Source organism: Sciurus carolinensis, chromosome 5 (assembly GCF_902686445.1).
Source record: "Sciurus carolinensis chromosome 5, mSciCar1.2, whole genome shotgun sequence".
Taxonomy (NCBI): domain Eukaryota; kingdom Metazoa; phylum Chordata; class Mammalia; order Rodentia; family Sciuridae; genus Sciurus; species Sciurus carolinensis.
In genome coordinates this window covers 122,335,830-122,359,234 of record NC_062217.1, presented here as the reverse complement: position 1 = coordinate 122,359,234, position 23,405 = coordinate 122,335,830, and the positions used below count along the sequence as shown (strand labels likewise).

The following is a 23,405-nucleotide window of genomic DNA, read 5'->3' as shown; positions in this document are numbered from 1 at the left end:
CCACAGGAAGCTGTGAACCCTTCGGAAAGCGGGTGGCAGCCCCGTGGGCCCTGCCTTTCAGCCCTCGGCCTCCTCTGGCTTCAGCTGCAGCGGCGTGACTCCCACCTGCAGGAGCCCTCAGCACCTGCCGCTCCCCTGCGGTGTCCTGCCCAAGGAGAGTCTGGGCAGCGCATGGCAGTGCAGAGCTGGGTGCAGGCTGCTTTGAAAGATGAAGTCAGGGCTCGAGGAGGGCTTGCATGTGCTCAACCCGCAGGGTTCAGAGGCTCCGGGCACATCCTTGCTTGGGCTATTGGAGGCTGGGGTGACGCCCTCCTCCTGAGACTCCATGTGAAAAACTGTCTAGAGAAGGGACAGGAGGAGCACAGACTTTAGAGGCTTTCGCAATGATGGAAGGGGACTGGCATGCGGTGAGTCCCACTGTATGCCCAGCACTCGTGCATCTGCACGGTCCGGTGCAGTAGCCAACAGCCCTGTGAGGCTACTGAGCCCTTGAATGAGATGTGCTTAGTAAATGTGAACCAAATGTCAAAGACTTCCAATTAAAAGAAAAATATGAACTATCTCTGACACTTTTTTATATTGATTGCATTTTGAACTAACACTTTGGATATGTTGGGTTAAATAAAATATTACAAAAATTCATTTCAGCTGTTTCCTTTGACTCCTTAGTGGGACCTTTAGAAACTATGAACTCATACATGCGTACACTCTGTTGGGCCAGTGCTGGGTCAGGACTCCCACGTCCACTTTCCACTTATGCCCCCAACATGGCATGAGCAGGCGGTTCCCGCCTTTCCAAGTGCGAAGGTGGAAGTTCAGGAGGTCAAGCACCTTGGCCGCGCTCCTGTGTTCTGGGGTGCTGCGTCAGGGGCAGCGGTCTTTTACACTAGAGTTTCCTGACCCTTCAGGTAATGTTTCCAGCACAGGTACGGAGGTCAGGTTCAGGTAGCTGACCCTGGAGGTCACACCCAGCCTGGAGATCCTGCTGTGGGGGTCGGTGGAGTGGGCTAGAGACACCCCTCCCCACCCTGGGGCCCCTGGCTCCCCTCCTGATGACTCGGCCCCACCTTCCTACCCCCAGCCCCGCCCACCCCCCCTCCACCCACCACCCTCTTGTAATTTATGACACCTTTCAAAGTTAATTAATGCCCTAGTTACAAAGCCATCCCAAAGTAATTACTGTGTAATTGGATTATAACTTAGGTAATTCCCAACAAAGCGCCCATTGCCTGTGTGGGAAAGCCGGGGACATTTACCAAACGATGGATGCGGGATGCTGGGGTCAGACAGGGAGGCCAGGGTGCTCCCCCTGAGGGGGCCGCCATCTGTCCTGCCCCCACCTCCCTGCCCCCACTGCTCTGGCTCCAGCTCACAGCTGGATTCAGCTCTAGGCCACCCAGGACCACGGTGGCTGTTTCCTCAGAGGTGACTGTCCAAGTCATCCTCCCGCCTGAGTCCCGGTCTGTGCTGCTCGTCGAACAGGGGAGGACATAATTCATTTTCTAGGCCTCTTCTCACCCCCACCCACCCACTGCTACCAGACCACAGAGACTGACAGCCCTTCAGCAACAGGAGGACAAGTGACCAACCGGACACAGGGACAAACTCGGGGCCGGTGCAGCCACGGAGGAATCCATACCCTCGCGCTGAAGGAGACACGGAACACAGGCCTCTCCCACCTGGGACCCGTCCAGCCGTCTAGACCTTGGCCAGGGCAGCGGCTCTGCGCTCTGCAGGTTCAGAGCGGCCAAGAGCTTCCGGTCCCTCCGGGAGCAGCCGCTCGCCCGACTGTCCAGGCCGCCACCCACCTGTGTGGCTTCCATAGGTCAAAACTCTTTGGAACCTTGGTTTGCCTACTTGCTAAAGGGGATGCTGATGACATTGTGCCTTTCAGAGTTTGTGGTTGTGAACAACAGAAACCAACTCTAGCTAACTTAACCAAGTCGAATCCCCTCCAAAACGACAGGGGAGCTTGAAGGATCTACAGAAAGATGGAGGCCAGGCTTGGGAACAGATTCCAGGGAACATCAGCAGCAGAGGTAGCAAACCAGCAACGGTCCTATGCTGGAGAGTGCCCACCCGCCTAGGACGCGGTTACAGGTGGCTTGCCTGGGCCCCTCTACCGTGAGGCCCCCTCAGATGCCTCTCCGGCTGCCCCTCAGGCCGGGGTGGTGACAGCCTCAGGGGACTGCAGCACCTGGTGTCCTTGACCCCACTCTTGCACCGATAGCTGTCCTCATTAAGTCCTCCCCCGTGACGCCACCCCTACCCCCATGCATCCCACATCACCTCCTGGGGATCCAAAGTCCCTGGAGGGTGTCTGATGGGTCAGTCGAGGTCTCAGCTCACCTCCCAACTGTCACCAGGTGGACAGGGAAAGGTGGCCCCGCCTAGCATCTGACACTGAGTTCCTGGGATTGCCCTTTCCTGAAGACCCGACACAGTAAGGACGGGTCAGGGCTGCCAGGAAGGTCAATGGCTATGGAGCGATAAAGAGCGCCCCCCGCGACTGTGGGCAGCACGTGTGAGATGCCTGGCCAGGGCCTTGTGCGCGGTGGGGACCACGGTGACTGACAGCAGCTGCAAGTGCACTTGTCCCCGTGGATGCTGGCTGCCCTCATGTCATGGAGACCCTCCACCTGCCTCGTCCCTTGCCACCCTGAGCTGCTGCTGTGCTGGAGACAGTGCCCCGTGAGCCCCTTCCCCGCATGCTGGGGGAACCTGGGGTCGGCCTGTGAACAGTGTCCACCCTCTAACTTGGTGTGGCCATTTCCAAGGTGCCCCCATTGCATGGCATTGACTAAGCTGCTTCTATGGTGGGCTCTGTCCTGGGTGCTAGAACACAGCAGAGAACAAGAGCCACAGAGTCCCAATTCGCAGAGCCACAGATGTGGAGTATGTGGTCACAGGATGGTGACTGATATGGAGTGACGTCTATGTGGCGACCTGAAGGGTTGGGGCTGGAGAAGTTCAGAGGATGGAGCAATCCCTGTGGGCTTCCTGGAGGAGGAGGAGGTGGGAAAGGGGACACTAAGAGACTGAGGCAAAAAGAGTCCCCCAAGTGCTGCCTGACCGTGGTGACCCGAGGATTCCCTGTGTGGTCCCCGAGCGAGATCTGGGCAGGAGCCCCTGGGCTGCTGGCCCCCTGAGGGGCCCTCTGAGGCTGGGTGCAGGCAGCGCCCGCTTGCCCTGTGTCTCTGCTGGACACAGGCACTGGGCCCCTCGATCACACGCAGTTGGGCGGTGTCCTCTTCCCGTGTGGCGCACACACCTTCAGACCTCATCTCCTCCACGGCGCCTCGGCCAAGAGTGCACGCCACACCTGTCCAGGCCCGCGTCTCGCCCTCGCCTTCAACCCAAGCTAGCGTTGGCTTTCTGGTATGTTCGAGTTATTTTCTCTCTAAAGATACTGTGCTTGGGAACTGCTCTATTTAAGAGCAGAGCTTCCACGCGTGGTGTCAGCGTGTTATATTTAGAAGAGGCATGTCACGGTCCCTGTCTTTCTCTTGTCAGGTCCCTGGAAGCAGAGCCTGAGGCAAGGATTTGGGGCAGATTTACCACGGAGCGCTTCCTCGGGAAATCCTCAAGGCAGGGAGCAGAGCCGGACAGGAAGGAGGTCGGAGAGTAAATCAGGGCACCGCAGAGCTGCCCAGCCCAAGGCACGGCCAGAACTCTGTCCCCCGTTGGTAATCACGGGAAGCACTGAGAAAAGCGGGTTGTCACCTTCCCAGCCTCTGGCTCTCTAGCCCCAGCAGCTCTGGGGCCCCCCAGGAAGTTTCCAGAATTGTAAACAGAGTGCAAGGAAGGCGGCTGGGGAGCGTGCCCACCCTCAGTCAAAGGGACCCTGGGTGGGACCCAACAGCATCTTCCAGATCTCTCCACCACACCCGGCCCACTTTATTAATTTCTTCCTGTGCAACTGAGAGAAAGAAAGAAGAAGGAGAAGAAGATCCACTCGGTCTGACCAGTGTCTGCGCAGAGTCACAGCATGCGCCCTGTGTACAGAAAGGAAATAAACAATAGAGAGAAAACATGAGTCACCAGGACTGCCCCATGTCCCCAGGCCCCACCTCCTGCCCGCGGGTCTCCCTCTGCTGCGTGGTGGGGGAGAGCCAAAGGGAAGTGCCAGGCCCTCTCGTCCTGACTGTGACTTCAGAGCAGGCCACCCAGCTCCGTGAGGTGGAATCGCTCCCACCTGCCAGGAGGGGCCGTGGGAGAAGGGAGGAGGCTGGCCCGATGGACAAGGCGAGACTCGGGGCAGCACGGCAGGCCACAGGACAGGGCAGGCCCCGGCCCCCAAGTGGCAGGCAAGTACCTGCAGCCAACACCACCCGGGAGTCAGTGGGCCTGGGCTTGGAGTCACTGGGAGGCCCTCTGGGTGGGACAGGGGCTGGGGAGTGGGGATGCTGGGAACAATCTGGACCACTCTCAACACTCACCCACAGGAGCATCTCGCCCACAGCGAGGGCTGCCGAGCCCAGCCCTGGGCCGGCCCAGGTGCCCAGGGATAGGAGGCAGGTCTGCATCACAGTGGACGGAGCCCCTCCGGTCCCGTGCACAGTGCTGAGTAAGGCCCTGCCCCCACTCTGGCTGCAGAGTGACAGGGAGGAGCGTCACACCTCACGTGGACCTCACAGGGTCCTCAGTTAAACCAGGGAATAAATGCCCATTCTTCTGACTATCGGGACAGCTGTGTGCTCTGCCAAGACTTTTCACACATACACACGCATGCGCTCACACACACACATGCACACACACATGCAGACGCACAGTCTTGGAACTTCATTTGCCCAACACTTGATATCTATCAACATCATTCCCATAAAAGACTCTCATCCCATCTTACAGATGAGGGAAAGTGAGGACCAGAGCTCCAAGGTCTCCCAGTTAATAAGTGGCACAGGCTAGACTCAGAATCAGGCCTTCAGACACTAAATTCCCATGCTCCCCGCTAAGCCACAGGAAATCGGAAGTAATGAGGCCAATGTCTCAGAGGCAGTGAAACAATATCATAAATAACCCTGGAGGCCCTGGGCTTTCTTTTTTAAGTAATTGTTTTAGCAAAATCGGAGGCATACAGAACATGCTGTTTTGCAACCTGCTTTTTTTTTTTTTTAATATCTTGTGAACATTTCCCCATGTCGTTAAATATTCTTTTACTAGGCCATCATTTTTAATGGTTGTATGGTATTCCATCACATGGATGCCCCATAATTTATTTAGCCAATCTCTGTGTCGGACCTTTAAGCTATTTCCAGGGTTTCGCTCTCATAAACAAGGCTATGATGAGCATCCTTGGACATAAATCTTTGCACCCATTTCCAATTGCATCCTGGGAGTTGAAAGGATGCTTTCTTTTAAAAAAAGGTTTTGAGGTCTATGACCACATTTGCTGAGATTGTTCATTTTCCTTCTCTTGTTCTCAAAGATAATAATTTTCAAAAAACTTAAAACCCAATTTAAAAAAAAAATGCACCATGTCCCCCAGTCAGCAGGTCATCAGTTGTGTGACTTTGTCAAGTCACCTCCCCTTTTGGTCCTCTGTAAATTCATGTATCAAGTGAGGACTTGGACAAGCTGGTCCTTAATCAGCTTGGGAGCCCCAGGTTGCAGCAGCTCAGAGGAGAGAGTGAGCCCTGGGGACTTCCTGGAGGAGATGGTGCCTGGACCACCCTTGAACGTCGCGCAGGGATTCAAAAGAGGCACGGAGGGGAGAGTGGGTCAGGGGAGTCCCAGCATCCGCTGCCATGCTGAGCTTGGGTGGACGCTCAGGTGCTGGAGGAGCACCAGGCTGGAAAATTTGACCTGGGAAACACGGAATGGCCCGCCTGGGAAGGAGGGGGTCAGGAAACGTTTTCCAGAAAAAGTGAAATTTGCCATTTCACACAAATGGCTAAGGGGCGGAGGGATGAAATGTGGTGAGGAAGAAAGGAGTTCCGGGCAGAGGGAACGGTGCACGAGAGGCCCCGTGACAGGGAAGAGGCAGGACCATCGGGCCCTCCACCGCCAGGGCGCTGGTACTCAGCGGCAGAGAGACGAGGAGCAGAGACCTGGGAAGGCCGGGAGGGGCCCCTCTAGGCAGGGCCTCTACCCAGTATGCGGAGGCGGCCCTGGAGCTCTGCGAGCAGGGACCGGCGCCCTGGCCAGAGGTGCCCAGGCCAGGGAAGGGATGGGAGGAACCGAGATCGGAGTCGAAGCCAGGCGCTGAGTCCTGGGGTGTCGCTCGCGCAGGTGGGCAGCCAGGGGTGCGTGCTGCTGGGTACCCAGCAGGGGCTCCTCCTGCTCCTGGGAAGCAGCCCGGCATGCGTGCTGGGGGATGGGGAGGCTGCCGAGAAGAGGGTCAGCCCTCCGTTTACTCATCAGCTTGTGGCAGAGGTGGGAGGTTGGGGACAGGCCAGGTCCCCCAATATGATGACCTGTCAGGCTACTTACTACCTATCAGCTACAGACCTTTCATGGACAGTGAGGCAAGGCAGTAACACGCATGCGCACCATGCTGGCCTGCTTCTTAACACGCATGCGCACCAATGCTTGCCTGCTTCCGCAAGCACGTGCAGAAGGTAGCTTTGGGCAAACTGGTGCTGGAAAGCACAGATGACCTTCCAGCCTGGCCCAAGTGAAAAAAGTCAATTCTCTACTCCCATCTGCTGAGTTCTGACCCAAAGGAGGACATCTGGGGACGGTATACTGCAGATGGGGAAATTGAGGCTGGAGGGAGCAACTTACCCAGAGTCACACTGCCAGCAGGTGGAGAAGTCGACTTCACCCCAAGCCCATCAGCACCCCCAAACCAGACTCCTGAGGTTAAGCCCAGACGTTCATGGGCTTAGAAAAGTAGCAGCAGAGGAGGGGTGAAAGCTGCAGCCTGTTCCGGGGCTCAAAGTCCTGGGCTGGGAACTGGCAGAGGGGAGCCCCACCGTCCCACTGATCACTGACCTCGGCCAATCAGACACAGCCCCTGGCTGCCTCGGTTTACCCTGTGGTACCTCCAGATGTAAGACTCTTTGCTCACAAAACGCCACGAGGATCACAGAGGGAGCGAGATTCAAATGAAAACAAAAGCGTGGCCCAGGCGGCGGACGCTGCTGTCGGCATCATTATTAATGTCATTAATAACGATGCGGGTGATAAATCCCGCGTCTGCCAGATCACGTGCCAAACAGAGGGTGACGACTAATTTCCCCTCACACTCGTCTGGCACTCCGGGCTCCCCAAGACCTTTCCCATCCATCATCCTTTAATCATCCCGCAGTCCGCCCTGCAGGAGGGGAGGCTCGGGGGCATCAGTGAGCTCCCCCGAGAGGCCCAGGGATGGAGGGCAACACCCAGTGTCACCCAGCAAGGGGAAGGAGGAGCCGGGACTTGGGTCCAGACTCCTGACCGGAAGGCAATCCCCCTGGCCCTCTGCAGTGACCTGGCACGGCCACCCACCCAGAATGAGCACCTCGGCTTGTGCTCCTGGAGACAGGATGCCGACGCTCACCTCCGCCAGCGAGCGGCTCCCCAGCTCCGGCGGGGGTTCATCGCCCAGCTCGTTCCCGCCTGCTTTCCCTTTGCTTGTGGGAGGACCCTGAAAACGGTGGGGAGCTGGAGAGAATGGAAACCCCGCCTCCCGTTTTCTCCGGCCCTCACCGTGTGGCTCTGCCTCAGTGTCCCCATCCCTCAGTGGTCTGGAGACCTGCTCCCTCAGGTCAGGGGCCCCAGCAAAGGAATCGCCAAGCGACTATTGCATGGACACCAAGGGAAGCTGCTGCTGCCCCACGTCCCTCCGCCTGCCCACGGAAGCTGCAGTCTTGGATGGCGGCAGGACGCTCTGCGTGGCTCCTCTTCCCAGGGTCCAGCCTCCTGGGGAGTCAGTCCCATAGACAGGTGTGTCCCCTGAAGCAGGAGGGACTCCGAAGGGCAAGATTTGGGCAGAGGAGTTCGTCCTCAAGCGGGGCAGGCTTCTCCCCATCACAGGCCACCCTATGAGGTCCCAGGCCTGGGCACCTCCCGCTCCCCCCATTCCTGAGCTCAGACTCTGTTGGTTCCACTCTGGTCGCAGCACCCCCACGTGCACCCACCCCCACACACAACACTTCTCCCACATGCTGGCCCTGCTCAGACCCTCAGGTTTTCCCAGGTCCCCACGGACAGACGTTAGAACTCCTGGGCCTCCCATCAGGGTCTTGTGATCAGAGACCAGCCCCTAAATTCCAGCACTGCCGCCTCCCCACTCCAGCCTGCTGCAGAGGAGGAACGCTGGCTCTCCTGCCAACAGCCCTGCCCACCTGCTTCGGCACCCTGACCTGCCTTCCCCGCCTGGCAGCCTCCACCCCTGCATTCAGGTCGTCCCCAAGCCACTCAATGTCACTGCTCCCAGGATGGTCGTTTCCCACGCAGATAGGCCAGTGCTGTGCAGCAGGGCCGGGGCTCTTGCTCTTGCCTCTGCCGGCTCCTCCGCCGCCAGCCTGGTTTCCTGGGCGTGCCTGCTCCCTCTCGCACACACCCCAGGGACCCGAGTCTCCCTGCTTCTGCTGGTGGCTGGGGTCTGCAGCCGAGGCCGCGCTTTGGCTTTTAATGGCAGGCCGTGCCCCCCGGGGCTGCAGCCCGCCCCAGCAGCGCACCAACTTCTTCTTTCTTGTTCTTGTCTCTCGGACTCAAAGAATGAGACCCACAGACGAGAATGAGTGAGGGCAAGAGCGGGGTTTACTCGAGTGTGGATAGAAACGGGACTTCACGGGGTGAGAGGGGACCCAAGGGGGGGGGCCGCTTGGGCATGCTGGCCTCAGGGTTCTGTGGCCCTGGGTCGACACTATTGTCCGAGTTTAGGCTACTCAGGGTTTGGAAAAGTACCAGCACAATCCCATCCAGGTCCACCCCACGTCTGTTTTCCCTCTGCAGGTCAGGAAGCAGGAGGGTGGGGTGGTGGGACTGGGGACCCTCGGGGATTCCAGGTGGCAGCACTGTGCCAAGCAGGCGTCTGCACAGGTGCCGGCCAGGACGCCACATGGTGTCAGGTTGGTGTGCCTGGCTCATGTTGGCCCTCGCTCCACGTGCCTCAGGCCACACTGTCATGACAGGTCCCCGCGGCCCCCACTGGCCCTCACTGCCAGCACCCCAGCCCCCGTGGGGCCACGGCTGCCCAGTTCCACCACCGCTTGTTGGTGGAAATTAGTGGGCTGGCTGTGTGGCTTGGCGGTTGGGTAATCATGTCCCCAGGCTAGCAGCTCCTTGAGAGAGAAGACATCTTATCCAAACCAGAGGTCTCGATGAAGAACTTGCCCAAAGGGACCAACACCAAAGGGATTCGACATTTACCTGTCGAATCAAAATGGCATCAAACCATCCCAAGCTCCGCAATGCCACTCCTAGGTGTACATCTGACAGAAATGCATATAGACAATCTCCAAAATACAGGTGCTAGGATATTCTGAGCACTGTTATTTACCTAGCTAAAAACTGGAAACCAGTTCCATGTGCGTGGAACGAGTGGATAAATTGTGGAATAGTATGCAGCAATGAAAACAAATGAACTACCGCTACCCTGTCACACACAAATCCCACACATGCAGTGTTGAGCAAAAGAGAATGAGTTCTTATGAAAATAGAAGAGCTAGTCAAATAGTGTTTGCCTAGCAATGCTGAGGCACTGGGGACGATTCTCAGCACCACATATAAAAAATAAATAAAATAAAGGTATAGAACAAGGAGGAAGGGAGGAGGGGAGGGCATTGCTGGGGAACAATGGCAAATATCTACCAAATTATGTTATGTCTCTGTACGAATATACCATAGCAAATCCCACTAATGTATATAATGATAATGCACTAAAAAAAATAATAATAGAAGGGAAAAGTAATACAGCAGAGCAAGCAGATTAGCAGGAGGGAGGAGAGGGAAAGGGAGGTGCCAGGGAAGGAGACGGGTCAAGTCGTATGTTCACGTATGATATGGCATCATGAATCCCACTGTTGTGTCTGATTATAATCCACCAAGAAAAAAGAAAAGTCACGAGTCCTAGGAGAGAACACACTCCATGCTCCCAATTACATAAAGTTTCCATCAGGCTAGACTGAGCTAAGGTGTCAGGAGGCAGGACAGTGGCTTCCTCTTTGAGGACAGAAATGCCAGGGTGAGCAGCCGGGCACTCTGGGGTGCTGGTAGTGGACAGTGTCTTCAGCTGGGCAGCGGTCTTAAGAAGCTGAGTGGAACACCCCTGTGTGACGTCAGGCAAATCCTCTGACTTCTGAGATTTTCATTTTGCCAAGTGTTTAAGGGTCAAACGTGGACCTCCTCCAGCTCTCCAAAGGCTGTGTGAGAAGGCACTTGGGATCTGGGGGCTGAAGAGTCCCAAAGCTGAGGAGGTCCCTGGACTGTCTCCATCCTTCCCAGGAGCCGGGATGCTGCCACCACCACAAACCAGTCTACCTGGGCGGTACTCCCTCCCGGCAGGTGGCCGGTGCAGTCTGGCCCCTTATGGGCAGATAACCTGGCAAATGACCTGGGTGGAGAATGCCACTTTAAAGATGGGGAAACTGAGTCACAGAGTGACAACACATGACCCAAATGTCACAGATGCTCCACCTCCTGATAGCCCATGCTCTCCCCTCCCGGCCTGGCAGGTGTCCTGATCTGGCCGTGGTGCAGGGTGTGGGGATGACGATGCTGTCGGAGTTGAAAGTGAACACAGCTCCCTCTCCCCGCCATGCTCCCCACCCCAGGGAAGAGGCCTCGGAGCGCCTGCTGACCTTCTCCCTCATGGAAGGGTGGGGCTGTGCTCCCCGTGCTGCTCCCAGCTCTGTGCCTTTGGGCAAGTCTCACCAACTGGATGTGCCTCCATTTTCTCAGCAGTGAAAAGAGACGGACAGTGTCCAAGAGGATGCGTTTGGAAGTACCTGTGTGTGCCTGGCGCCTGATAGCTGCTCCGCCATGCCCTCACCTTTGCTTCCATGTCCACTCATTTCACTGAAGCGTCTTCTCTGCCTGGTCAAGGACATCCATTGTAAGTGGACACCTCATGAGTTTCACGAAGGTCAAACTCACCGACATCTCCCTTAACCTCCAAAGTCCCTGTGCCTCCCAGCAATCCTCCCAACCTTGGTCCCATGTGACCACTGATCTGCTTTCTGTCACCAGAGATTTGTTCCTGCCTGTTCTGAAGATTCCTAGAAACAGAAGCCTACGTGTGCTCTTTGGGTCTGGCTTCTTTTGTTTAGCGCAGTGACGTTTTAGCTCCAGGACGTTGTAGTAGTTTCCTCTTCATGTTGCTGGGTAGCATTCCATCATGTGAATATATCACGCTGGTGACCTGGTTGCTTCTTGTTTCCAGTTTCAGTGACTAGGAGTAAAACCCATACAAAAACTCAGGTGCATGTTTTTCAGAAATTGGTTTCTTTTGTTGTTGCTGTTTGGCTTTGTTTTGTTTTGTTTTAACCCTCTGGGAAAATATCTAAAAATAGGATTATTAAAGCTGTCCTACTGTTTTCTACAACATTTGCACTATTTGGCACCCCCATTAGCACTGTCAGAAGTTCCACGTAGGCTGCATCCTCCCAGCATTTTTTGTTGTCTCAATGTTAGTCATTTTTTAAATGCATATTGGTATTTTGTGGTTGTTTAATTTGCATTTCCCCCAATAATAACTGGTGTTGAACATCTTTTTACATATATGTTTGACATCTGTGTCTCTTCTTCGGTACATGTCCAAATATTTTGGACGTTTTTTAAATTGGGCTTTTTGATTTCTTGTTCAGTTGTGAAGTGTCTTTGTATATTCTATCTGTGAGTCCTTTTACCATTTACAAATGCTTTCTCCAAATCTATGACTCTCTTTTCACTTTCTTACTAGTTTTCCTAAGTCCAAAAGTTTAAATTTTTCATGCATTATGGTTTATCAATTTTTCTTTTACTGTTTGTTTTATGCCCAGTCTGATAAGTCTTTGCCTAACCTAAGATCACGGATATTTTCTCTTGTTTTTTAATAGTTTTACACATTACATTTAAGTCTATGATCTGATCCATCTGGAAAAAAATTCATGTATGGTGTGAGATAAGGGTCAAAGTTCTCCAGGTGCAGCAGCACATCCCTCTGATCCTAGCAGCATACCCCTGTAATCCCAGCAACTAGCTGGGACAGGAAGATTACAAGTTCAAGGCTGGCCTCCGCAACTTAGCAAGGCTAATAAAAATAAAAAGGGCTGGAGATGTGGCTTAGTGGTAAAGTGCCCCGGGTTAATTCTCCAGTAACAAAAAAAAAAAAAAAAAAAGGAGTCTAAGTTGACTTTCTTATTTATGGATAACCAATAGTTTCAGTCAATTTGTTGAAAAGATTGCCTTTCCTTCCTAAGTTATCTGGCATCTTTGTGAAAAATTAATTGATCTCTCTATTTTGTTTCATTTAGTCATATGTCTTATTATCGTAGCTATTTGGCAAGTCTTAAAAAGGACAGCATGAATTATCCAACTTTGTTCTTTTTTCAAAATAGTTTTGGCTGTTCTAATTTCTTTGTATTAGCATGTACATTTTAGAATCAACCTGTCAATATTTGCAAGAAAGTATGATGAAATTTTTATTAGGGCTGCATTAATCTATAGATCACATGGGAAAAATGAATCTCTTAACAACATTGAGTCCTCTGATCTATGTACATATTATATCTTTCCATTCATTTAGGTCTGCTTTAATTTCTTTTATTCACTTTATAGATTATAGCACAGAAATTTTCATATATTTTGTTACATTGATCTCTAAGTATTTCATGTGTTTTTATATTGTGGTTTGTAGATTGTTTTTAAATTGCAATTTCCACTCATTCATTGCTAGTACATGGAAACATAATTGAATTTTGTATATTGATATTTTATCTTGCAACCATTCTAAACATATGTCAGTTCTACAAGCTTTTTGGTACATTGTTGGGATTTTATATGTAGATAATTGTGCTATCCACAAATATAGACAGTTTTATGTGTTTTCCTATTCTGGTGCCATTATTTCATTTTCTTCCCTTATTGCACTGGCTCGGGCTTCAAATGCAATATTAAATAGAAATTGTTTGAGTAGACATTCTTGATTTGTGCTGATCTTACAGGGAAAGCATTAAGTCTCTCATTATTATTTTATTTATTTTTTATTGTTGATGAACATTTATTTCATTTATTTGTATGCAGTGCTGAGAATCGAACCCAGTGCCTCACACATGCTAGGCAAGCATTCTACCACTGAGCTACAAACCCAGTTCAAGTCTCTCATTATTAATTATTATAACAATAGTTTATCAGATTGAGGAAGTTGTGTTCTATTTCCAGGTTGCTAAGATCCTCCCTCATGAATGTGCTATGTTTTATCAAAGGCTTTTTTTGTATCTTTTGAAATGAATTTTTTTAAAATTTAGTCTCTTGGTATGGTGAATTACATTGACTGATTTTTAAGTGTTGAACCAATTTTATTTGTCATGAGGTATTAACTGTTTAATACATTTTGTAATTCGACTTGATAAAATTTTGTTAAGGATTTTTACATTTGTGCTCATCGGGGATGTGGGTCTAAAGTTTTCCTACTTAAATTCATTTATCTTTTTTAGTATAAGGATAATACTCTAAAATGAGTTGCAAACATTTCCACAACCATGTCAAGCAATTTTTTGTTGAATGCTGGAGATTGTAAATTTCATATTTGTTAATCAATTTTCTGTCATGATAACCAAATACCTGAGATAAATCAGCTTATAAGGAGGAAAGGTTTCTTTGGGCTAACGATTTCAGAGGTTTCAGTCCATGGTCCTTTGACCCTGTTGACTTTGAGCCTGTGGCAAGGCACACAGCATGGTGGGAGCCCATGATGGAGGAAGTTGCTTGTTTCATGGCAGCGAGGAAGCAAAAGAGAGAGAAGGAGCTCAGGCCCCGATATGCCCTTCAAGAGCACACCCCCATTCACCTGGCTTCTTCCCACTAGGCTCTACTTCTTCAAGGATCCACCACCCCCAGTAGCACCACAGGCTGACAACCGGGTCTTCAGACCTGCCTTTGGAGGACGCTTGTCCAAACTGTAGCAGTGTCGTGGCAGGCTCAATCTCCTAGTTCTTAAAACACGTTGAACTTGTTTTTAGTCTGCATTTAGGCTGCTTACAGTGTAGTTTGGCCCTTTAAGACTTGTGTTCACATTTGGTTAAGGTGTGTTTAGCGTTCCCTTGGCCCTGAGCTCATTTAGGCCTCTTCCCAATGCCTGGCCCTTCTGAGGACTCTCCATTCTGATCAGTCAGAACGTGAATGCCTTCCATGCCTGTGGAAACTCTGGGAACGCTCAGCTCGTAGCTCTTCAGCCATTCTTTGCTAGCCTTGCACATCTTCAGATTTAGAAACAGAGTCTGAGGATTCCTCTAGGGACTGCTAACGTGTGAGCTCTCTGCTCAACTGCTCTCTCTGTTTGATTGCTCTCTCTTTTCTCCTGTTCTCTCCTCAAATAATAACCCATCACCTCAATGGAGAGCATCCACCAAGTTCTCCCTGAGTTCCTCCTCCCTGCAGTGCCGTCTGAAGAGCACCTCCAAGCTGGGGAGACACAGGGTCGCCGTATTTGTGTCCCTTGTCTTTAGACTCGGCGTTAGAAGCTGCCTGATGTCCAATACCTGAAAATAGTGGCTTCACGTATTTTGTGTGGTTCTCTAGGTGTTGATAGGAGGAGCTAAGTCCAGTCTCGGTAATTCTGACATGGGAGGAAGAGGTGGCCTCCCTTTCTTTGCTGACGTCCTGTCTGCTGTCACACCTGCCCGCACAAGACGCCCTCTGCTCCTCAAACCTGGGCATGCCTCTGGGGAAGAGACCTGAGCATGGCCAGGAAATAGCCACGCAAGCCCAGCTCCCCTCCACGCGGCCCCTCTTCCACCCTGCCCACTTCCTCCTTCCTACTTGGGTTTCCTTGGAGCCCCAGTCCTTTCTGGTTTATCTTCCAAACCAAAATGATTGAAACCAACAGATTTTGACCTTTGTGTGGCAAACACTGATCCAGGTGTTCTGACAGGAGTCATTCCTTTAAATCCTCCCCGGACTTCTCCCAGGATGAAAGCTCTCAGGACGTTGTTCACCTGGCAGGTGCTCTGGGCAGGCCACGTGCTAGGCATTTGACACACACAATTCCATCTCCCAGTCACCATGATCCGGTGATATCGTTACTGTTAACCCACTTTACAGATGAGGAAACTGAGATACAGACAAGTTAGTGACGTGATTGAGTGCCCAAGGTCCTGTTAGAGCTAAGCAGAGCAGGAGAACATCCATTTTCTTTTTAACGAGCCAAATGGAAAAGTTAAAGTGCTATAATGACATATGTTTTACAACATCAGGAGCAGCAGAGATACTGAACGTAATTTGCTTAAATCATAACTACAAAGATTGAAATATGCATGTATAAATCACATCTAGGCTCCACAAACTGAAAGCTCTTCATAAACACACAGAAGCTGAGAGAAAGTGCAAAACAAGCAAGATCAAGGTGAGATCTCTGGTATTTTCGTACTTCTGCTCATCCGGCTTCAGGCTGAGGCAGCCGAAGGTGTTGTGGATGAGCTTCGCGGCCTTACCCTCCCTTCTCCCTGAGGTCCACGGCATCCAAGGCCAGCAACCGCTTGGTCAGCAGCTCCTCCAGCCAGATGCAGTCATCGTCAGATTGATGTCCATCAAATGAGAGGACTTCTCCCTGGATCTCCAACAGGTCTCCAAGAACATTCCAGACTGCCTTATGTGGTCCCCACCAGCAAACAGCTTCCTCTTCTCAAGGGCTTGCTCCGGTGCACAGAAGTGATCAGTTTACACTTCAACCCCTGCTCTATCCTTGGCTTCCCCGACATGGGGATTTTTTTCTTTTTTCCAAGACTCACCTCATCCAGCTGTCCAGTCAAACCCTGCGGTTCTGTCTTGGAGTTCAGGTGCAATTCAGGGGGACTCTGAATTTGAAGAAGTTCATTTTTTATTTTTCTTCATCCTCTTGAAGACCTATATCCAGGTCTTGCATAAGTAGTATCAACTTCCTCTTCTAAATCCAAATACTTCAATAATTTGTTGATGTCTTCGACTACCTCCCTCCCAGAGTGTGTGAGTTCTGTACACCCACACGGAGCTAAAGCACCCAGACCGCAGTCAAGCCCGAGAGCACACGTGCTGAGTGCCTGCGAGTCTCAGTGCTGTTCACTCCCATCAGAAGCACACAGAGTGCCTCTGGCCTGGTTCGCCTCACACATCACAGAGCTGATCTTTGTGACAGAAGGATGCATGTCCTCGAGAATGGAAGGGAAGCCTGCTTTTCCATGCAGTTGTCAATCATCTTGTGCATGGCACAGATTTTGTTTCAAGTGTGGTATTTTATTTCCACAAGCTCTCCCCTCCTGTCTTAACATGTGTCGGCCTCAGAATGATATCCTGGAGGCCTTCCTCAGACTCCTCAGCCACGGTTGTCTCTGCTGTAAAAAGGCACGTGATCTTCTCTTCCACAAGGGCTTGGGTTTCCCATTCACAATAAAGAGGGGGGCGGGGCTAGAGGAGAACAGTTACTCTAGATGAGGCAGAGGGGAGTGAAGGGAGGGGACAGGGCGGAAGGACAGTGAGTGGAACAGACATTATTACCTCACGTCCATGTATGACAGCATGACCCATGTGATCCTGCAATTTGGATAATCAGAAATGTGAGAAATTATACTCAAAAAAAAAAAGGATGTTCTTTACTTTGATCCGGTGAGAATGGTTTGCCTTCTCACAGAAGACATTCTGTCCCCTGAGCTACCTCTTCCTGGCTGGCTGAAGCTTTCCTTTTCCTTCTGTTCCACAGAGTCTATCTCAAAGAGTTGCTATTGTTAGAATTCTCTCCAGTTTCTCGTTTCATAGGTACGCTTCTTTAAAAAGGGCTTGTTGTCGTTGCAGTCCAAAAGACACTCAAGTACAGAAAGGAGGTGACTTGTCAAGTCACTATGCTACCTGAACATGGCAGTGATTATACAAAGGGCAGTTATCAGAGTCCAGTCTGAGCTGGCGCTGGGCTCTGGGCTGTGAATTCCAAATTTCTTTGACCATAAAAGGGAGCAGCAGGGCCTGGGCTGGGGCTCAGTGGCGGAGCGCGCGCCCAGCACGGTGAGGCCTTGGGTTCCATCCTCAGCACCGCATGTGAATAAGTAAATTAAATAAAGATAGTATGTCCATCTGTAACTAAAAAAAATTTTAAAAAGGGAGCAGCGCATGCCTTCATAAGACAAATTCTTCATAAGATGTTTCTATTGGTGTAGAAACGGCACGAATTCTTTAGCTCTTAATCAACTGGACCCCTTAGTGGAGTGGAAACCAGCGGCTCACCTTCCAAACCTCCCAGGACACCTGCACCCTCCAGTCTGTACATAATCTTTCCAGAAAAGTGACTAAGCAGAGGAACTGGGCCGCTCCGAGCCCATCTGAGGCTCCGCGGCGTCCCATCTGCCCGCCCTTTCAGCATCTCGAAGGCTTTCCCTGCAGGGTGCAGAAGTGCCCGGGAAAGGACACATGCTAAGGAACCTCTGGGGCCACGGAGGACTAGCACCTCTCCCCCCACCATGTGCCCCCTCCACCCCTCATACACCATGCAGAAACGTGACACCCGAATAACTCGCTCACTCGTCTCCCATTCAGGGTCAGGAACGGCTGAGTGCATGTGCCAAGTTCCTGGGTTTCTAGCAAATGCTCACTTGCTCAATCAAGGTGGACAACCAACGGAAACCAGTCCCTGGGGGGTGTCAGAGGCCCCCACAGGCCTCGGCCCTGCTGCCTACTCCCTGGTCTCCTCCTGCCCTCATAGGGCTTTACCCCAGGAGGTCTGGTGGTGGCGATCATGGCTGTCCAGGCAAAGCAGAGATGTCACCCTTCACTTCAAGGGGTGCCCAGCAGGACTCCCAGCTGCATCCCACTCACCCCTCCAGGCTAGGAATGACCTGGTCAGCAGTGGCAGCTACTGGCCACAGTGGCTGCTCCAGGCGTCTTGGCCTGGCCTTCCCCTTGAACTCACTTTGGATGCTGGATCACGAGTCAACTGGTGGCCTGCACCAGGGAGACGTGCCAGGCCTTGGGAGTCTGGTGCACACGCTCATCTGTCAGCACAGAACTCTAACCAGCGCAGGGGGATGCCAACCAGGAGCTGGCCTCTCCCCCACCACAGTCTCGGCCAGGCCTCTTTGCCACGGCTGCTCTGGGAGTCTGGCCCATGCCTCCTCGTGGGCCGCTCTCCTGCTAGCCTGGTGCCACCTTCCCTGCCCCCGGGCCCTGCTCTCCCAGGAGGGTGACTCGCCCAGGGAGCAGAACTGAGATTCTCTGATTTAGTGACCCTCTCAGTCAGTCCCCACCCATCCAGCCTTCAGTGTGGTGCCCTCAGGAGCCCCCAGCCAAGCCTTAATCCCCTTGTGGCCACCTGCGTTACTTCCAGTCTCTGCACTCACACCTCTGAAACCACAGGTCACAACTCCCCCATCCCACCTGGGCCTCAGGGGTAGGGGGACTTGTCAAAGGCTGAAAACCCCAGCGCTCTCAGCTAAAAGTTGAATGTGTCTCCTGGGGACATTCCCAGGACCCCAGGACCCTAGGGAACTACCACTTTCAGAGTAACAACAACAACAACAATAAAATAGTCACTGACCATGGATGGTGGCCCCTGGGCTCACTGTCTACTTTCCAGTTCCCCAGGGACAGTTATTCTTGGGGTAGGGAAGGAAGCCAAGGGTCAGCTGCAATGTCCTCTACCTACTTCTCTCCCCACACTCGTCACTTTGAACTTCAGCACCTTGCCCTTCAGCTGGGGCCAAGGAGGCAGGACATCCTGATGTTGCTTAAGGACCAAGTAACAAATGTCAGGTCTAGTTAGGATCTGGGAGTTCTGGGCTTCCAACCAGGGCTCTAAACCCAAATCAGCCCCCACACACAGCTACTGTAGGAGAAATGAAAAGAGTATCCCTCACTGGGGTCATATTTTAATCTTGTCACCGTGAAAAATAATAATGGCAGTAGCAACCACTGGCCCAACCTGACTCTGAGCCAGATGCTGCTACTCCTCAGGCCTACAGGATAGATACTATGATGCCATTTGGCCAAAGAGGAAACTGAGGCCTAGAACGGTGGGGAAAGGTGACCAGGGCCCTTGGAACCAGGAGAGAACAAAGCTTGCTGGGTCTCTGGCCCGGGAGGACCTTCTGAGCTTCTCACTTGTATCTGCCAAGCAAATGAGCAGCCCGATCCTCCCCACCACTCCCAGGAGCCCCTGGAGAGGCAGTGCTGGCATCGGCATGACTTGCAACAGGTGGGGAAACCGAGGCACCCGGGCCCCAGATCCCCTGCCGACCAGGAGCAGAACCAAGCCACCCGCTAAAGCTCGCTCAGCCCCTGAGCCTGGACCCTGCCCACACATGCGAATGGGTAGTTATGGTGTTTCCATGGAAACTTGACCATGGTTACAGAAGCCAAGGGATGAAAAGGAAACGGTCCGGTTTCAGATCCGGCTCACGGGCATTCGTTTTGGGAGTCACGCGGGGGGACCGGCTCCTCAAGCGTACACTTCACTCTGGAGTTTACCAACTCCTTTCTCAGGTATTAAGTCTGATCCGATAACAAGCTGGGGAGAGATTATTTTACCCATTTTGCAGGTAGGGAGCCTGAGGTTCTGGATACAGGCATGTATCTCTGATCATCAAAGGCCTCACGGAAGCCCCAAGAGGGCCTCATTCCTAAGCAGCCATATGATGAGCCGTCACAGGGCCGGCCCACAGCTGAACATCTGTGCTCCACAAACACTAATGAGCCGGAGGGAGGGCAGCGGCCAGGCCCAGCCTGGCCCTCGGGACAGCTCTGACGCCAGGACCTGAATAGGACGGGGTGTGCGGAATCCCAGGAAGCCGTGGCCTGGAGGCCACAGCCAGGCTCTCTCCCAGGGCACTAATTGGGGTTGAGCTGGGTCAGAGTCCCACCAGCAGTGGTTTGGGGAGCTAGGTAGGGGGCAGGCAGCCTTCTGTCTCCTTTTGGCCCTTGGTCTCTGACCTCAGAGCAGAGGCCTGCCTGAGGTTGCCCCCGGGGACCTGGAATCTGAGCTAATGAGGCCTTCCAAGTCCAACCCAGACTGGCTGGGTTGCAGCAACACAGCAAGAGACAGATAGCCTGGGACTTCTCTGAACCCAGCACCTGGGCCCTCTTGGGGGCAGCAAGCATCCAACAAGTGTCTACTAAGCGTGGTTAGTGAGAATGCTGAAATACAGGTATGAACAGGGCTGTCGGGCTAGCCGGGAGGCATGGCCACCCTGCCTGTACTGCCTACATTGTCATCCCCATTAAAATGTAAACCGAGGATCAGAGGCATTGTGACGTGCCAGGGACACAGCTGGCGGGAGGCAGGCCCGGGATCCAAATCAGAGCAGAGCCCGGGCTTTGCTTCCATTCCCCAGCTCGCCCAGGTACTCCTGTCCCCCATGACCAATCCCTCCAGCCAGACACCGTGTCCGGCACTCGCCATTCATAATCTCACTAAATCCTCATAATCAGCCTGGAAAAGGGGACACAGAAAGGCTAAGTGACTGCCTGGAGTCACATGCACAGGCAAGTTAGCCCGTCCGGGAGGCAGGGAACAAGGTTGGCCAGGGGGCGTCATGCCAGCTGGGAGTGGACCAGCTAGGAGAGGGGCAAGAAGGGGTGAAACGGGAGAAGTGCTAATCCTGGAGGACTTTCCAAAGGAAGCAGCCGCTGTCCAACAGAGGGGCGGAGGGAGTTCACACCATGGCCTCCAAGCTCGGTCCTCTCTCCTCCCGTCCCTCTCGGGGCTCCAGCTGCTGCCGAAGAATGAGCGTTCCAGGTTTGGCATCCAAACCTGGCAGGTTGAGATCCTGTGTTTCCACAGCAACCGTATCCCTAACAGTATCCAATAAGGACATTATTTGGCTGTGGTAAGGACACCCGATCTTCCGATCACCACCAAAGGTATTGAGAGCAGCCTCCTCCTCTCCAAGGGCCCCCTCCTCCCCTTGAAAAAATAGATGCTGCCCTCCCTGGAAAAAAATGGGGGAATGGAAAGGAGGAAACATCCTCACGTGAATGAGGGAGAGGTGGGGATGATCAATGTTCGCATTAATAGAGTTGCCTGTTCAGCGCTTCTCCTCTTTTATAGATTTAGATAACACGCTCATCAGGAATATCTTCATTTCCCAGAGCAAAGAAATTAATTACTCACTAATGGTGCAATTCAAAAATTAATTTACGCCACCATCTCTAATATGTCATTATTAATCAATTGACAGTGGGGGACTCTCAAGGGGGGTGTCCACTCTGGTCTGGGGTGCTCTGGGATGGACCTATATTTGATGGACACTTTCAGAAGCAGATTGGGTCACTCAGGAGCAGGGGCTGGGGGTTGCAGACCCAGGGATGGGGGCCGCAGGGACAGCTGCATAAAGAGCACTAGAATGGGAGTCAGAGGACTCAAACTCCATGGGTGCCATGGGGTGAGCCCCTCAGGGCCTGATGGACCCCTGTGCTGAGGAGGGTGGACTTGAACAGTGCCTCCAAACTCCCAGCACTGAGCTCATTCCATCTGACAGCCTGGAAGACTCTGGACAGCAGGAGTTGCCGGCCCGAAGCCCCCCAGCTCATCCCCTTCTCTGTGCCTGTGGATCCCAGAGCTTCACAGAGCCCAGGCAGACATGCCGGGGAGAGGGCCTCTGGCCTCCTGAGACCCCCTGGTCCCCTGAGGGGGGTGGGCCTGAGGGAGGCCGTTTAGTCCTCCAGGGAGGCATCCCTAGTTCCTGGTCCTCCAGCCCACTGACCCACGTGCAGCTCCAGCATAAACTCTCGGGCTGGATGGGCCCCTCTAAGTGGCCAGGGCCTCCCTAGCCACACTTCCTAACTGCTGTGCTTTCAGGGCCTGGTACACAGCAGGCGATCAATAAATGCTTATCATATGAATAATGTTGTGACTGTAAGCAAGTAGGCTGAGGAGGGTCGGCCGGGTGGGAGGCACCATGGAAAGAGGCAGAGAGCCTGGATGGGTTTGGTGGAGGGTGAAGGGACATCTGTGGGGGCCGAGGATCAGGGGCTGTCCCGGGGAAGCACAGGGGCAGCTCCTGTCGGCCCACTAGGCCAGGCCTGCTCCAAGTCCCTCATGGGTTGACCACCTTGCTTGCCCCACCCTAACCTCCAAATCACCTAGGATTAGCTCCCCATTTTACACATAGAGCTTGCTGAGGGGCGACCAGCTGTCAACTCCAGGCCTGGTGGGTCTGGCCCTGCCTCCTGCGTGACCGGTTAATGACCTGCTGTCTCTCTGTGAAGCTTCTGTTCTCCCATGAGCTTTACCCGCTACCTGGCCTGGTCCCAGGAGTTGGGCAGAAGGCACATCGCTGTTCCCCTTTGACAGGTGAGGAAGTGAAGCTCAGAGGCCAAGCCGGCCTGCGCGGGCGGCCGAGGGTCAGCTCAAACCCGGGCCTTTGGGCCCCAACCTTGTGCTGGCGGTCAGGGTGGGGGCCCACCTGGTAGACAGGGCGAGCGGCTCAGCCGGCCCTGGTGGAAGGCCAGGGCCCAGAACACAAACCGCGGGACTGCGCACGCACAGCCTTGGGCTCCGTGGCATCCCCAGAGCGCCAGGGACTCTGGGATCCGAGCGAGATTGTAAGTTAAAACCGCATCGTTTTGCAGATGGGGAAACTGAGTCCCGTGGGCGCAGGGTTGACCAAGACCACCAGCACAGGAAAACAGGCTCCCTGGGGTGAGACGCTGAGGGGGCGCCGCCCTGCAGGATCCGTGTCCCCTTAGGCCAGGTGCCTCTGCCGAAGGAGGTGTGTCTCACTACAAATTGGAAGGTGGACAGGATGCCCCTTGGGCTCCAGGGAGGCCAGCAGACGCCACAGTTCAGGAGGCGGAAGCAGCAAGGGGGCTCGGCTGAGAAACAGCAGGCTCAGAGGTCTTCCCAGGCGGTCCAGTTCGTGGGCCTTGGGGGCTGTGTGGCGACGCATTACTCTCCTGGGTCTCACCCCTGTGAACTGGGGCTCTTATCTGGAGTGCCTACGAGGTGCCTGTCATCTCCATCTGTCATTCCACTTGGTCTTTGGCACTCTGCTCACTCGCAGGTAAAAAAAGACTAAGGCCCAGAGAGGGCAGGGGCTGGCTCAGAGTCACCCAGCTAGGCATGGGGCCTGAGACCAGGGAAAGCATAAAGCTGCAGAGCAGGCGTGAGGAGGGATGGAGAGAGAACACCAGTGTGGTTTCCCTGGTGACGCTGACTGCCCATGGCCACTGTCACCCAAGACACAATGATCATCCACAACGTCAGTGGACACTCGCGGCTCTCTGTGCTCAGGGCAGGCGGCGGGGGAAGCAGGGGGTCTTAAGGGCATTGGAGCCAGGAGGGCTCTGGCCTGGTTCCAGCTCTGCCCCAACCGCCTGTG

The 23,405-nt window shown here is 53.3% G+C and overlaps 1 pseudogene; it reads right to left on the bottom strand.

Annotated features, from left to right (window-relative positions):
- Positions 1 to 15,556: 15,556 nt before the first annotated feature.
- Positions 15,557 to 23,405, bottom strand: part of LOC124985730 (BAG family molecular chaperone regulator 5-like) — a 35,117-nt pseudogene continuing 27,268 nt past the window's right edge.